This window comes from Astatotilapia calliptera, chromosome 3, assembly GCF_900246225.1.
Source record: "Astatotilapia calliptera chromosome 3, fAstCal1.2, whole genome shotgun sequence".
In the NCBI taxonomy this organism is placed as follows: domain Eukaryota; kingdom Metazoa; phylum Chordata; class Actinopteri; order Cichliformes; family Cichlidae; genus Astatotilapia; species Astatotilapia calliptera.
Window position 1 is genome coordinate 50527412 of NC_039304.1, and position 14827 is coordinate 50542238.

At 39.9% G+C, this 14827-nt stretch overlaps 1 pseudogene; it reads right to left on the reverse strand.

The window, feature by feature from the left end:
• Window positions 1-1502: 1502 nt before the first annotated feature.
• On the reverse strand, window positions 1503-2926 carry LOC113019729 (nuclear factor 7, ovary-like; annotated as a pseudogene).
• Between the last annotated feature and the right edge of the window lie 11901 nt (window positions 2927-14827).

The window sequence follows — 14827 nt, forward strand, 5'->3', positions numbered from 1 at the left end:
CAATCATTAACAGACCGCAGCGATTACATTCCTGCACTCTATGATACTGGCTCATATTGAATATTGTATTACAAGTTGGTCCTATACGAGCTCTGCTGCTATTGGGCCAATTGAAGTATGCTATAAAAGAGCATTGAAAATATTAGATAAAAAAACCTTTTTCATATCACCATTGTCAAATTTTAGAAAAATACAAGTTTTTAAATTTTACTAATTTCAAATTATTTAAATCTGCCTGTCTAATATACAAAGTTATACATGGTCTGGCGCCTCCACCAATGAGTGATTTTATTAAACAAAAGTCTAGCAGTGTTGCCGGGTCTCGACTGACTCGAGCCACTGTTAGAGGTGATTGTGAACTGGCATTCAGGTGGACGACCTTTTCACAGAATGCTCTGTCATATCAGGGAGTGAGCTTCTGGAATAGTCTTCCACTGTCAGTGAGGGAAAGTACAAGTCTACCCATCTTTAAGATTCACTTAAAAGGGCAGCTGAGGGACACACAAACATGTAATCATGTTTTATATTGGACGGGAAAAAGAGTTAGTGTATTACAAAAAGGGAAACAAATGTTAGTTCAATGGGTGAACGCAATATCACGACGGTCAGGGCATGTACAATACTGGGATTTGTGCAATATAATTGATGTGTTTCCGTTATTGTTATCTATACTGTCCTCGGTGTCCACTCTCCTTGTCATTGTTTGTTCTAGTATAATGTGATCACTGTTTTTGTCCTTGTCACATGACCTGTAAATAGTGTCTCTGTATGTTTTTACTAACTTGTGTTTAACACCAACCTGCCAGAGGGTCTGCAGATGGAAATTAGCCCAAGGCTATAATCTGGCATATTTACATTTGTTAAAATGTTCATTAATATGTATTGCCCCTCTTTCTAAAAAATAAATAAATAAATAAAGCTCAGATATTTTTATCTACACTAGTTTATCTCATTACAGCAGTTTGATGTTTCCCTTTGAATCCCCCTGAAGATCCTGACAGTGTAGCACGTACATAATACTCCAGCCTTTCAACTCTGAGCTTATTTAGTTCTATTAATACACTGAAATCTCATTTGTGTCATGAAGAAAGTCTTTAATCAAACAGAATTCAAAGATCAGAAACATTTCATATATGGAGTTAAACATGAATCATTGTTTCAACAACATATTTTTTGTTGTCATAAACAGACAAGAAGACAACAACAAACTGCTCCTCCCATTCAACACATGTCAGTCCATATCCCAGCAAACTAAATCATCTCCATTTACACATCAAATAGAAACATGAATCACTTGTAATGATTAGAAACTTGATAGAATTTCAAATCTAGTTTGGGGAGTCATTCAGTGAGAAACAGTGAAATGATTTTCCATGTGAAAAGGTGGACAGCAGAAACAGAAAGAAAGAGTGAAACTAAAAGAGAAACAAAGAGCTTTGGAACAACGAGGCAGCAGGAGGACAGCTGCAGTTTAACAGCTTCAACTCACTGACAGGAAACAACATTAGAAACATCATCATCCTCAACTCATCTGCTGCACTGACACTGACACCTTCAACGGACACACCTTCAGTTTATCATAAGTGTTAATGTATGGAAACATCCTGTGAGTGAAAGTGTGTGTGAAGGTGTGTATGTGTGTGTTAGTATCAGGATCAGAGAACGACAGCTTTCCTCTGTTCCAGTTCAGATTCATTCTGATCCTCTGGAACTTCTTCCGTACTGAGAGAGCAGTGAGAGGAGCTGGTGGTGAGTGTTTGTAGTATTTACTTCCATCAAACAATATCTCCCATAATCCAGATTGTATGTATCCCTTCCTCTGCACAGACTCTGCTAACACACCCAGTCACCACCCTGTACTGTCTCCAACTTCAACATCCCAGCTGTGAGTCCCTGAGTTAAAGCCCTCAGAGCCCAGGACAGAGCCATAACTCTCAATCCTCTCTGGATTATCAGGAAGCTGCTGCTTCTCTCCTCCTCGTCTCACACTGGTCAGATCTTCAGACAGGATGAGTTTTGGATGAGCAGTGTTTGAGTCCAGAATGAGAGGAGTGTAGGAGACCATGTCCTTCATGTTGTTCCAGATGTTGAAGGTCAGGTTGCCCAGGTGTTTGGCCTGATCTATCAGAGCTCCTGAGGGCAGCTGTGGATCATCCAGCAGGGGGCAGCGCTGGACTCTTTCCACTGCAGCCTTGTAGTTGTGCAGGAATGAGACGTCTTCAGCTCTCAGCTCCTCCTCTGTGGCTCTGACTGTGTCTGAAAGAGCTGCTATCTCTCTGCTCAGAGCCTCCATCTTCTCCTTCATCATCCCACTCTTCTGCTCCTCTTCCTCCCTCAGTGCAGCCAGCCTGGCCTCCTCTTCCTCTGCTAGAAACTGGTGAAGCTTCTTAAACTGCTCCTTAATCTGCCTCTCTGTGTATCGGGCCTGGACCTTAATGTGTTCTGCTGTTTGATCAAACTTCACTTGAACTTCTTCACAAACCTTTAACTTCTTCTTTAAGGGCTCCAGAGTTTCCTGAAGTTCCTTCTTGTGTTGTTGTGCAGCTTCATCGATGGGTCTGAATCTGTGATTGGTGTGTTTTTCTGAGCCACAGCAGACGACACACACTGGCTGCTGATGGTCCAGACAGAAGAGTTTGAGTTTCTCAGAGTGCAGACTGCAGAGAGCCTCTGAAGCTCTCTGATCTCTCTCCTGTAAGAACGACTCACACAGGTTCTTTAAAGCCAGGTTTAAAGGTGGATCATACACTGATATTTCCTTACAAATTGGACACTCGTGTATTAGTCTCTCTCTCCACCATCTCTTCAGACAATCTTTACAGAAGCTGTGGCTACATGACAGAAGAACAGGATCTCTGAAGACCTCCTGACAGACCGGACAGCAGAGATCCTCCTCTGATCTTGAAGCCATTGAGTCTGTGAGTGAAGCTGAAAACAGCAGACAGGAAGTACAGTCAGTCCTGGCTCCCCTCCCTCCTCTACCACCTTCACTGAAACTTCCTTTGAGTCGTGTTTTTGCTCAAACTCACATTCAGTGTGTGGAGCGTCAGCAGCTTGAAGCAGCAGTGTTGGAGTTTTCCACGTTTCTCTCCTGTAGCTGGACTCACTCAGAGGAAGCTGCTAGTTTGGTCAGAGCTCAGTCTGATCGTCTGTGCGTCTGTCTTCACTGAAGAAGAAAAATAATCTGTTTCCTTGTTTGTCTCAGGTAAGTGATGTGAGGGGCGGAACTTCATTCACCTTCACTTTACAAAGGCTGTTGCTTCACCCATAAACGAGGGTGTGTTTAATTCCAGAGTTAAGTCGTTTAGGTGCCACCAACTGTAAAACAGGTCACAGCATTAAGCTCAGAAAATATGACTCAAATATGACTCAAAAAGTGTGACTCAGCATTGCACCTGTCTGTCAGCTTTTATTCCAGACTTTGTTCTGGTTATTTGTCAGGTTCCCAACAGTGGGAGTGTAGTCACACAAACACAGGTGGTGTTAAGGTGGATTCACTTTTTTACAGACAGTGGTGTTATTTCTTGTAACTAAGGGTTGGTCAGATGGGAGGTGTTTGATAAATTTATGTGAAATGACCTGTACTTAGAAAAATGTCAAGTGATGTGAGCGGCTCAGAAACAGGATTACAAATGGGTGCAGTAGATCGAATAGCCGATATTTCCAGTCCTGGATCAGTAGACTTTGTTTGAAATCAGATCTGATTTATTGAAATATTAAGAAAACATTACAGTTTCAGATACACAGATATTTACAATCAATCTGATTCTGTCCACTCAGATGATGATAATGCCACAAACCCGGGCATGTCTCCTCATTTGCACCCCGAGCTAACAGGTAAGTTATGACCAGAGGTGGGTCGAGTATCCAAAAATTCACACAATATTATTTAACCTCCTAAGACCCGAACTCTTTCATGGCATGCATTTTTAATTTTTCTTTGCTATTTGCGTTGATTGGGACCTAAAGAATGTAAAAACAAATAATTACCTGTTTTGTTTTGAATTCCCCTTTTTTTTTTGACCTAATTTTTGTTTTTGAGAAAAACGAGATCCACATGAGGGCATTTGTTTCAAATTTTGATAGAACAGTGGCAGCATAATGTCCTCATAAGTGGATATTAGGCCCTTGTAGAGAAAAATTAAGTATTTTGGTCTAGACATCCCAAAATGTGATGTCCACATATGTGGACACCAGGTCCTAGGAGGTTAAAAACAAGTTCCATCAACTTACATCTTTACCTTTAATGGAGTGCAAACATTGCGGATTGTTTTCTCTCCTTGCTCTTTATGAATGCGCACAACAGGGAGCTCCCATGAGTTTGATTGGGTCAAAGAAACTGCAACTTGCACTCACGTTCCACTCTTTCATAAGCCATGATTGACCTGCTGGTTTTATTCCACAGAGCATGACATTTTGCAAAAGCAGACCGAGACAGTCTCTTGTATTGAACATTGGTAGCTTCTGCAGCAGTGGCATCAACTATTGATATAAGCAGAAGCTTCTCAAACGTTGCTTGCGTTACCCGCCTTGAGCCAGTGAAAGAATCTGCATTCTTCATAGGTGGCTCGGTAGAAGAGGACGACTTTCGTTTTCTGTGGCTTTCCATTAATTCTGTATACATCTTCATTTTGTTGGTATGTGATGGACTGAGTTGAAAACAGGAGGAGTCACAGGAATGATTTGAAAAATAGGGTTGCCATTTAACCCAAAAATTATGTTTACAAAAGTAATAAATATTGAGCTAATGAAAGAGGTCAATGAAACAAAACTAAACTCAGGCAAAGCCTGCAAAGCCTGCAAACTTAGCAAACCAAGCAACAGCCCAAACAAACATAACTGATTTAAACATGAAATGACACACAGAGGTATATATAATGGCTGATCAGACCACTATGACACAAGCGGGGTAACTAAACAAAACAAAATTGTAAACAACAAACAATGCAGTACAGTCTGGTTTGATAATAAACACCAAAGAAGAAAATCAAAACTAATAAACCCCAAACTCAATATTTAATTAAATACAAATACTTTGTATTTAATTAAAGAAAACACACATTCTCCCCTTCAGCAGGAAGTGGTGGTGCAGTCCAATTATCCCTCTTTGCATTTAATGGTTTCAAACCCTAGCCTCCACCTTTGTCTGGCAACTCCCTGGATCATGGCAGGTTAGAAGTAAAAGAAACAAAAGTTAGCCAAAATCAAAGTAATGAACTGATATGAATACATAAGTAAAGAACACATGTATCCAAACTAATCAATAAACTTATTGGAAACTAAAGTGTGTTATTGTGTTCAAAAAAGGAATGAAAATACAAGTGTTACAAAGTTTAAAGTGTGGCCATGGGTTTGGCAATCACATGGTACTATCCTGGTACATTGTCATGGTAACTAGTGATGTGTCGGCTCTAAGGCTATGTTCACACTGCAGGTCTTAATGCTCAATTCCGATTTTTTCATCACATCCGATATTTTTTGTCTGGTTGTTCACACTACAAATGAAATGTGACCGCAAATGCGCTCTAGTGTGAACGTTCATAGCTCTAAAAGCGGCCTGCATGTGCAAAAGAAGATGTCACACACAATGTGCTCTGTTTACGGAAGTAAAAATGGGGTTACAGAGCTAGTAGTAGTAGGTGTTGTTGCAGTAGACTGTCAATTTCTTTAGAATTGTCTCCCCATATGCTAATCAAGTCCAAAACCTCAGCTTCTGTCCATTAACTCGCTCTGTCTCCAGTTTCTGCCGCCATGCTTTCTTGTTTGTCTTCAACGGCGCTGATAATTGGCGTCTGTCTTGTGTGGGCGACGTAAAAGACGGATTTAATGCGACATGACCGTTCAAACAGCAGTCGCTTTCTAAAACATCAGATATGTATCGGATTCAGTACCACATACAATAGTGACCCAGATCGGATTTGAAAATATCGGATTTGTGCCGTTCACACTATCATACCATGATCAGATATGTGTTGCATAGGGTCAAAAATAATCGGATTTGATGCACTTTCGCCTGCAGTGTGAATGTAGCCTTAGAGCCAGATCTTTGAAGTGAACAACCGGAACCTTGCTTGTTTATATTTCTTTCTGTCACCCTCTCTCTCACTTTTTTTTGTACCTGTAGTACTTACCCTGAAATATGAGGAATGAAGACAGTTTCAAGAACAAACACACTTGGTCAGTGCTGAGAGTGGTCCTGTTGTTGAGGTTGGGGTCATCCTGTAATCTCTTACAAACTACAACTAATGCTTCAGAGACTTGCACACAAGTGAAGAGAGATGTAACATCATACAAGACCATTGTTTCATCTGCCTCCATAATAAAATCTCTGATCTTCTCAAAATATTGTCACTGAGTATTAACAGCAATTCCCATGTTAAGTCGTTCTGGTTTAAGAAAACCGTGCACCTACTTGAAGAAGTCAATTGGATGAGTGACAAAATATTTCTCAGACTGAAAACAGTACGTCCAGATGAACAGAATCAACTTTTTAAAATTTCCTTACCTAGATGATTCAACATAGACACTCACGCTTGTACATTATATATTCATTTTGACAGAAAGGACAGTTGTTGGCTGTTTAGTTGGTGCATTAAATTCTGAAAACAACCCTTTGAGTTGCAACAGGAAAGTGTTGAGTGTTGCTTATGTTACAACACTCGGTGGGTGTGTAGTGATAGACTCTGAAGAGACTCTAGAGATTAGATATAAAAAATTACTGTTGTCATCATTAAGATTTTTACTGTTACCTGACAGTGACTTACCGATGAGCATTAGGATCACATCAAGGAAAAAAAATATATTGTTTATCATTTTGAAAATAAAGTCAAAATTCAGTTTAAATGGGAGGATAACAGTTTCGTGGCAAACTGCCATGGATGCTAAAGCCTCTACAAAATGCCTTTTGTACTTGAGTTAATGAAACAATTTGAATCAGCTGCCTTGTGATACAACATACTTCTTTGTCACAAAAAACATTCATGAAGTTTGGTTCTTTAATGACTTTATTATGGGTTAACAGAAAAAAGTGATCACATCTGCTGGGTCAAAAATATACATACAGCAACATGAATTAGCAATTTTGATGACTTAGAAAGTTGTCAGTGAACTGAGCTTCATAGCGTGGCCTCTTAACTTCTTGTGAGTGATTATGAGTGACTACAGCTGGTGACTTCTCTTAGACAGGTTAAATAGGGCTCATTGGATACAAACGCCCACAAATGCTACAATGGGAAAGTCAAAGGAGCTTAGCATGGATCTGAAAAAGTGAATTATTGACTTGAACAAGTCAGGAAATTCACTTGGGGCCATTTCAAAGCAGCTGCATGTCCCAAGAGCAACAGTGCAAACAATTGTTTGTAAGTATAAAGTGCATGGCACTGTTTCATCACTGCCAAGATCAGGAAGAGAACGCAAGCTATCACCTGCTGCTGAGAGAAAATTGGTCAGGAGGATGAAGAGTCAACCAAGAATCACCAAAAAGCAGATCTGCCAAGAATTAGAAGCTGCTGGAACACAGGTGTCATTGTCCACAGTTAAACGTGTTTTGCATCTCCATGGACTGAGAGGCTGCCGTGCAAGAAGGAAGCCCTTGCTCCATAAGTGGCACCTTAAGGCTCGACTGAAGTTTGCTGCTGATCACATGGACAAAGATAAGACCTTCTGGAGGAAAGTTCTGTGGTCAGACGAAACAAAAATCGAGCTTTTTGGCCACAATGCCCAGCGATATGTTTGGAGGAGAAAAGGTGAGGCCTTTGACCCCAAGAACACCATGCCTACAATCAAGCATGGTGGTGGGAGTATTATGCTGTGGGGCTGTTTTGCTGCCAATGGAACTGGTGATTTACAGAGAGTAAATGGGACAATGAAGAAGGAGGATTACCTTCACATTCTTCAACATAACCTAAAATCATCAGCATGAAGGTTGGGTCTTGGGCGCAGTTGGGTGTTCCAACAGGACAATGACCCCAAACACACATCAAAAGTGGTAAAGGAATGGCTAAATCAGGCTAGAATAAGGGTTTTAGAATGGCCTTCTCAAAGTCCTGACTTAAACCCCATTGAAAACGTGGACAATGCTGAAGAAACAAGTCCATGTCAGAAAGCCATCAAATTTAACTGAACTGCACCAATTCTGTCAAGAGGAGTGGTCAAAGATTCAACCAGAAGCTTGTGGATAGCTACCAAAAGCGCCTAATTGAAGTGAAAATGGCTAAGGGACATGTAACCAAATATTAGCACTGCTGTATGTATATTTTTGACCCAGCAGATGTGATCACGTTTTTCTGTTAACCCATAATAGGGTCATTAAAGAACCAAACTTCATGAATGTTTTTTGTGACAAAGAAGTATCTCTTCCAATCACTCTATCAGAGAAAAATCAGAGTTTTAGAAATAACGGGACACTCGGTAGAGCCATTATGTTATATTCTTTACAAGTGTATGTAAACTTTTGACCACAACTGTACATCGTCTTTAATGCACGAGGATGTAACCAATGATAACCTCGCATCTGTGCACTGCCAGACATTTCCTTTGGTACAAATCCAGCCAACTCTTCCGCACTTGTGCGTAAAAATGCAGCTTTCTACGCCATCTTTTCATCACGCCGTGTTTATGTGCTAAACGGAAGTCATTTCCTTGTTGCTAAAACAGACTCTGAAGTATGATTTCACTAACTCAGAGGCTATAGCAACTGTAACAGTTTGTCTTGACACAACTTTAATCTCCACATTTACTTTTTCTTGAAAAAAGCCTGAATTTTGGCTTTTTTTCCAAAATAGATTTTTGACCTTAATGTTAAATGGCCTGTATTTATATAGCGCTTTACTAGTCCCTAAGGACCCCAAAGCGCCTTACATATCCAGTCATCCACACATTCACACACTGGTGATGGCAAGCTACATTGTAGCCACAGCCACCCTGGGGCGCACTGACAGAGGCGAGGCTGCCGGACACTGGCGCCACCGGGCCCTCTGACCACCACCAGTAGGCAACGGGTGAAGTGTCTTGCCCAAGGACACAACGACCGAGACTGTCCAAGCCGGGGCTCGAACCGGCAACCTTCCGATTACAAGGCGAACTCCCAACTCTTGAGCCACGATCGCCCCAATTTTAATGTTAAAATTTCAACATTATTGTCAAAACGATGAATATTTTCTCTCCTCAATGTGGCCCTAACACTCTGTTGTAGTAACTAGTGATGGAGACTGTATTTGAACTGTAAGTATTATTAAGCAATTTTGCCTAATAGAGCAAAAGTGAATTTGGTTAAAAAAGCAGTCATCCTTCCAATAAAAAGGATACATTATTTAAAAAGACAAGAAACCAAGTGAGGAAGAAACCTTTTTTCCTAAGGTGCACTCTGCCCAATACAACTGTTTTCTGACTGATTACAGTTACTCATATAAAGACACACCTTTAAAAGAACAAAAGAAACAGTCACACCAACTGTTAAAAGTTTCACACAACCACAGCCCATCCAAATCACCGCAACTCAACGCCCAGGAAAATGGAAAGAAAAAGGGCATGGTGTTTTGAGATGGCAGTCTTTATTCAGTGGCCTACAAGCTGCAAGACATCTCAGCTGTGCTTACGAGGCATAGCAGCAACACAGAAGGAGGACAAAGAGCTCTCTCACATGGGGAGAGCCTAGAGGTCAGCGACCGTAACAGTAGCAGAGTGGTCACCGTGTGTTTCCTTATCTAAAGTGATGCTTAACTTAAAAGATGCCTTTTAGCAGCTTTTGATATGAGGAACAGAACAGAACTTCTGAAGCTAGTATTGAAAAAGGTTTCATTACTCGAACCCTTTCAGCACAGTGCTCTTTGGTGACATCTTGTGGCTCAAAGTATGAAGAGCAGCTTGAATCTGCAACTTGAAATAAACTGCTTTATTGTGATTCCCTCCTCCACAGAGCTGAGATATCATTTCTATGTGATATGATGTGATGGTGTTTTGAAGATGAATTTCTTTGAGGGGATGAAAAACAACAATGTTATGTCTGTTTGATTAATAAATAATTTTGATGAATAAAATTAAAAATGTGTCATTGTGTGTTCTTCCTTTGTTTGACTTCTTGACATTTGAAAATATAAATGTCAACAGACAAAACATTTTACACAGCATCCCTGATTCGCCCATTCATACACAGATCCAATATTCTATTAACAATGATGACACTACATGTAGTCTTTAAATCTGCAGTTTATCAAAAACCAGTGAGAAGTGAACGGTTTCCTTACCTTTAAATATAACGTCTCTTCTTCCTCTCCACTCCTGTCTGTCTTACATCTTTGTCTATGTCTGAGAGATACAGCAGCTGTACATTTAACTAGCAAAACACTGTGTGACAAACCGCACACAAACATTTACAAAATGTTATTCCCTTGATGCTGTGTGTGTGGAAATACCAAAGTTTCCTCATCATGTCAGAATAATTTTCAGTAACCTCCACCAGAATAGGTTGTATGTCAAAATTACTTTAATTAAAAGACAGATGGAGTGGACCTTATAACAATATTTAAATTTGCTTAATATGCTGAGAATAACAAAGAAAATGTAATGAAGTGATTTTAACATTTAAAAGTTTAAACTTTGTTAAGTCATGTAAGTCAGAGAGAGAGAGTTAAGTTTTGAGGGGATTTTATATGATTAAACAACTTGAAGGAATGTGGTGTGTGTGTGTGTGTGTGTGTAGGTGTGTGTATTGGCCATCTCTTGGATTTACATAAGCATCTTGTGTGTATTTAACACAATTGCCTCGTGCTTTAAAGTTAAGTGTAACTATATAGTGTAGAAACTACATGATATGCAGAGAGGCTAGATTAAATTGTTCATATCATGTTCAAGTGAAGTAAGTCAATAATATAGCAATGTTAAATCCTGTGACACTGCACGGGTTTCAGACTCGCGCTCTTTAGATCGTGGTTTCAGGAAGGCATCCATCTCAGTCAAGTCGAGCAGCCGCCTCTACTTTTTTTGGTATACCAAAAAAAGTAAGTTGGGTGGTTGTTACATTAAAAAAGTCTAACTTGTAATTTGAACACAATAATTTCATGTTTCTATGAATGTAATTAAATCATGTAGGATTTGCATGGAATTCAAAAACTTAATTTGTTCTTGTTGAGACGACCTGATACAATCTAGTAAGAGTGGTTAGTTGCTGAACTCATGAAATTCACAAGATCGCACAAGATTTCAAACTGCAGGTAAATCAGTGGAGTTATAAGAGGCAGAGAACTACACACACCACGTGCATGCTGTTGCTATTTATTGTGGATTAACCTGTCAAGGACAAAAACAAAAAAATTCTGCATCAAATACAAGAAATCATAGCTTTCGTGTGTTTCCTAGATTGTTGGCATGGTGGTTAGTGCTGTTGCTTCACAGTAAGAAGGTCCTGGGTTCAAATCCACATTCTGGCTAGTTTGCAGTGGCTTCTCTCTGGGTATTCTGGTTTCTTCCCACAGTTAAAAGTCAAGCAGTTAGGGTTAACTGGTGATTCTAAATTACCCGTGAATGTAAGTGTAAATGGTTGTTTGTTTCTATGTGAAAGACTGGTGAGGTGTCCAGGGTGTACCCTGCCTCATAACCTATCATTTCAGGGTTATTTCCCAGCCCTCCTGCAACCCGGAGGATGGTAGTCATTGTAAATCCATTCAATTGTTATGGTAACCAGGATCTAGACTTTGTTGAACATTATGTAATATGAAGACAACATGTAGTATTTAAGTGAGCAAGTAGTATTGGGGTAAAAGTTATTGAATAGTGTTGAAATAAAATGACAAAATTGTGAAGGATTAAAACATCCCAAGAGCTCAACTTACTCCATCTGAACATGTTTCAATTGTGTTTTAGGAACACAAAATGCACAGGTTTATTGAATATGAAAAAGTTGTGTTGATTTAACTCAGTTGTTTAATTTTCTGCCAAAACATTTGTGTGCAACAAATGTCCATTATTGAATCAAGTAAATCCAACATGGCCTTTTTTTCCAGTGAAGAGGTCTTCCCTTTTATCTTCTGCGAGATGAGCAATTGAGAAGATTGGATCTAAGAGGTTCACAGTTTTACTGTGTTTAATGGCTAATTCAAAAGGATTTGGATCCACAACATACTTCCACTAGATGCCCAGCTGCTTTCAGAGAGCCAAACTTCCTGCATCAGCGTTTCTGTGGGCCTAAAGATCGACAGCTTATTCTAAATGACATCTGATCAAAGAGTTGTACTACGCTGATTTGTATTCCAGAGCACTAAGCACTCACATCATGACTCAAACATAGTTTCTGGTACATGTTGCACTGTTGTATTGTTGTATTGTTTTTAACTCGTGAATTAGCAGCAACCGACTGATTGGAAAATGACAAGTCTGTGTCAATCTACAGTTATGTCATTAAACTGAGAGCGTAAGTGTTAGGTTAGCAGGATATAACCTTACATATATGTTAGGTTATATCCTGCTAACCTAACAAAAATTCAGAAACATGCTTAACTTACGTTCTACACTAGAAAGCATCTGAGCAATTCTAAGGTTTATTTTAAGTATTAGACTCTAGAATCAGCCATTAGAATTATTATCTACATTTATTTAAATGGTTTAAAAACTTGTATTTTAAACACTAAATGTTCTAAATGCAGTTCCAAGGTTGCAACTAACCAAACTGTTTTCTAATCTGTATAAAGCTCTGGTCCCACCAACATACATGCACTGGGAGGTGCAGCTCGCCTTGAACAACATGACCGCTGCAGTGACCAATGTGACCTCTACATGTGTGCACTTATCGCCTTTTAAGGGCTTTTTAGAACTTATAGATATTGAGTGTGGTTAGTTTACTCACTAAATCCTTATAAAGTCTTCAGCAACTCAGTCACCACTGGATGGTCAGTGTCTGTACACAAGAAAACATGACCCCTTAACTGCTCTTAATCACACAGACTTTTGAATCAAACTCAGAGTTGATTTTAATGACATGTCTTTTTAGTTTTTCTGTGTCAGCTCGTCCTTTAAAAACAGTTTTATGTCTTGCGTGTTTTTGTTTCTATGTTGTATGTTGCATATGTTGCACCACACCAGCTACTTCCTCCTGCTGTTTCCACTGAACTGATGTGTGAAACTACAGTGAGATTTCTCAACACGGTTAAAACGTGCGCATACTGTGACAAAAAGGGGTGCTGAAACCTGCTCACAGCTTCTAGGAAATCTTTTCATAATGCTGCTCCACGGTGAGAACAGAAGACGTCAGTCATGGACAAATGACTGTCCCAGCAGAAACAAATGACACATTATCAAATAGTATCATTTACAAGACATTATCAGTAACAATCAACCCTCTAAAATAAAAAAGAAAGAAAATAATGCATTTACTGCACATATGTATGCTTCCCAAGTGTTGGTGACTAATCCAAGATTTAGATCGCTTCCACTTTGCCACTCTGTCAAGTTCATTGCAACATCACAGGTGTTAGTGACTTCTTTCCCTCCTGTTTCCACTTCTACTCCTGTACCAGGGCTCACACTTATTGTACTGAAGATGACTTTAGATTTTGAGGATTGCAGCTGAAGAGGTGTTCGGTAGGTGCAGTGTTAAGAAGAGGAATGTGGAAGGACATTTTTGGATTTTGCCTAAAGAAGAGGGAGGAACACAGGGTGACTACCTGAAAGAGTAAGGAGACTGTAAGTGGTGTAAGGGGAGCTTGTAGCTTGTCAGGAAGAGCAATAAGAGCCCTGCTCAGAACTATTCATTTAAATACCACTCCAATGTAATTTCTGACCATTACCACCTGCTCCCGCAACATGTCTATCCAATCCCACCAAACCCACAGACTCACTGATATTCATAATTTTCATGTAATGTCAGAGCTACTGAGACGTGCCCACCTGGAGGGCAAAACAATATTGTGGTCCTTTTCAGTCCGTCTGTTGCCTGTTAAACAAAATAAGAAAACCTAAAATGACAAGATACTAACATATGTCAGTTAATAGCATTATCCATAATGCTAAAACATCTGCATTTTTTTTCTCAAGTATATGATGACATCAAATTTAAAGTTAACAAGAATGAATGTTCACAAGATTTATCTTTCGTTCTCTTGGAACATTGGGGGAGCTGTAGCTCGAGCTGGTCTTTACAGTTTTTCTCGATTGCCTAAACACTATAACCAGGCCTCTAAACTAAAATTTCAAAACCGTAACGCTATTGTTCAAAAAGCTCACCCATTTCCCTGAACTATAAACACTATTCCCTTCTTTGACACATGACTCAAATTTGGTGAACTGTTACTGCAAAACTCTACACACAAATCCCTACATTTTACAGTGCTTACACCATGTAGTCATTTAGAAAGCACTAGCATGCAATAATGTTAACTTAAGTCAGCATAGCTTGAGCTCAATTAGCACACAATTAACCAGGTGGAAACACTAGGAGTCAAAATTTAGCACACACCAATCAGAACCTGCGATGGATAGATAAAAGGGCCAAAGTCAGCTCATTCAGGTTTGAAACAATGGATCCAAAGAGATGCAAAGGAAGAGGACGTGGTGGAGAAAGAGGACGTGTTGAAGAAGGAGGACGTGGTGGAGGAAGAGGACATGGTGAAAGTGGAGGACGTGGTGAAAGAGGAGGACGTGGTGGAAGACGAGGAGGAGGTGGTCTAGGACAACAGGAAGGTGGTGGAGGAGGAGGGAGAGGTGGAGGAGGAGGAGGACGTGGTGAAGGAGGTGGAGGTGGAGAACAACGGCGACAAGGAAGGGGAAGAGCAAGGGCAAGAAGACAGTCAGTCTCGGATGAAATTCGAGCCACTTTAGTTGACCATGTCCTTGTCCA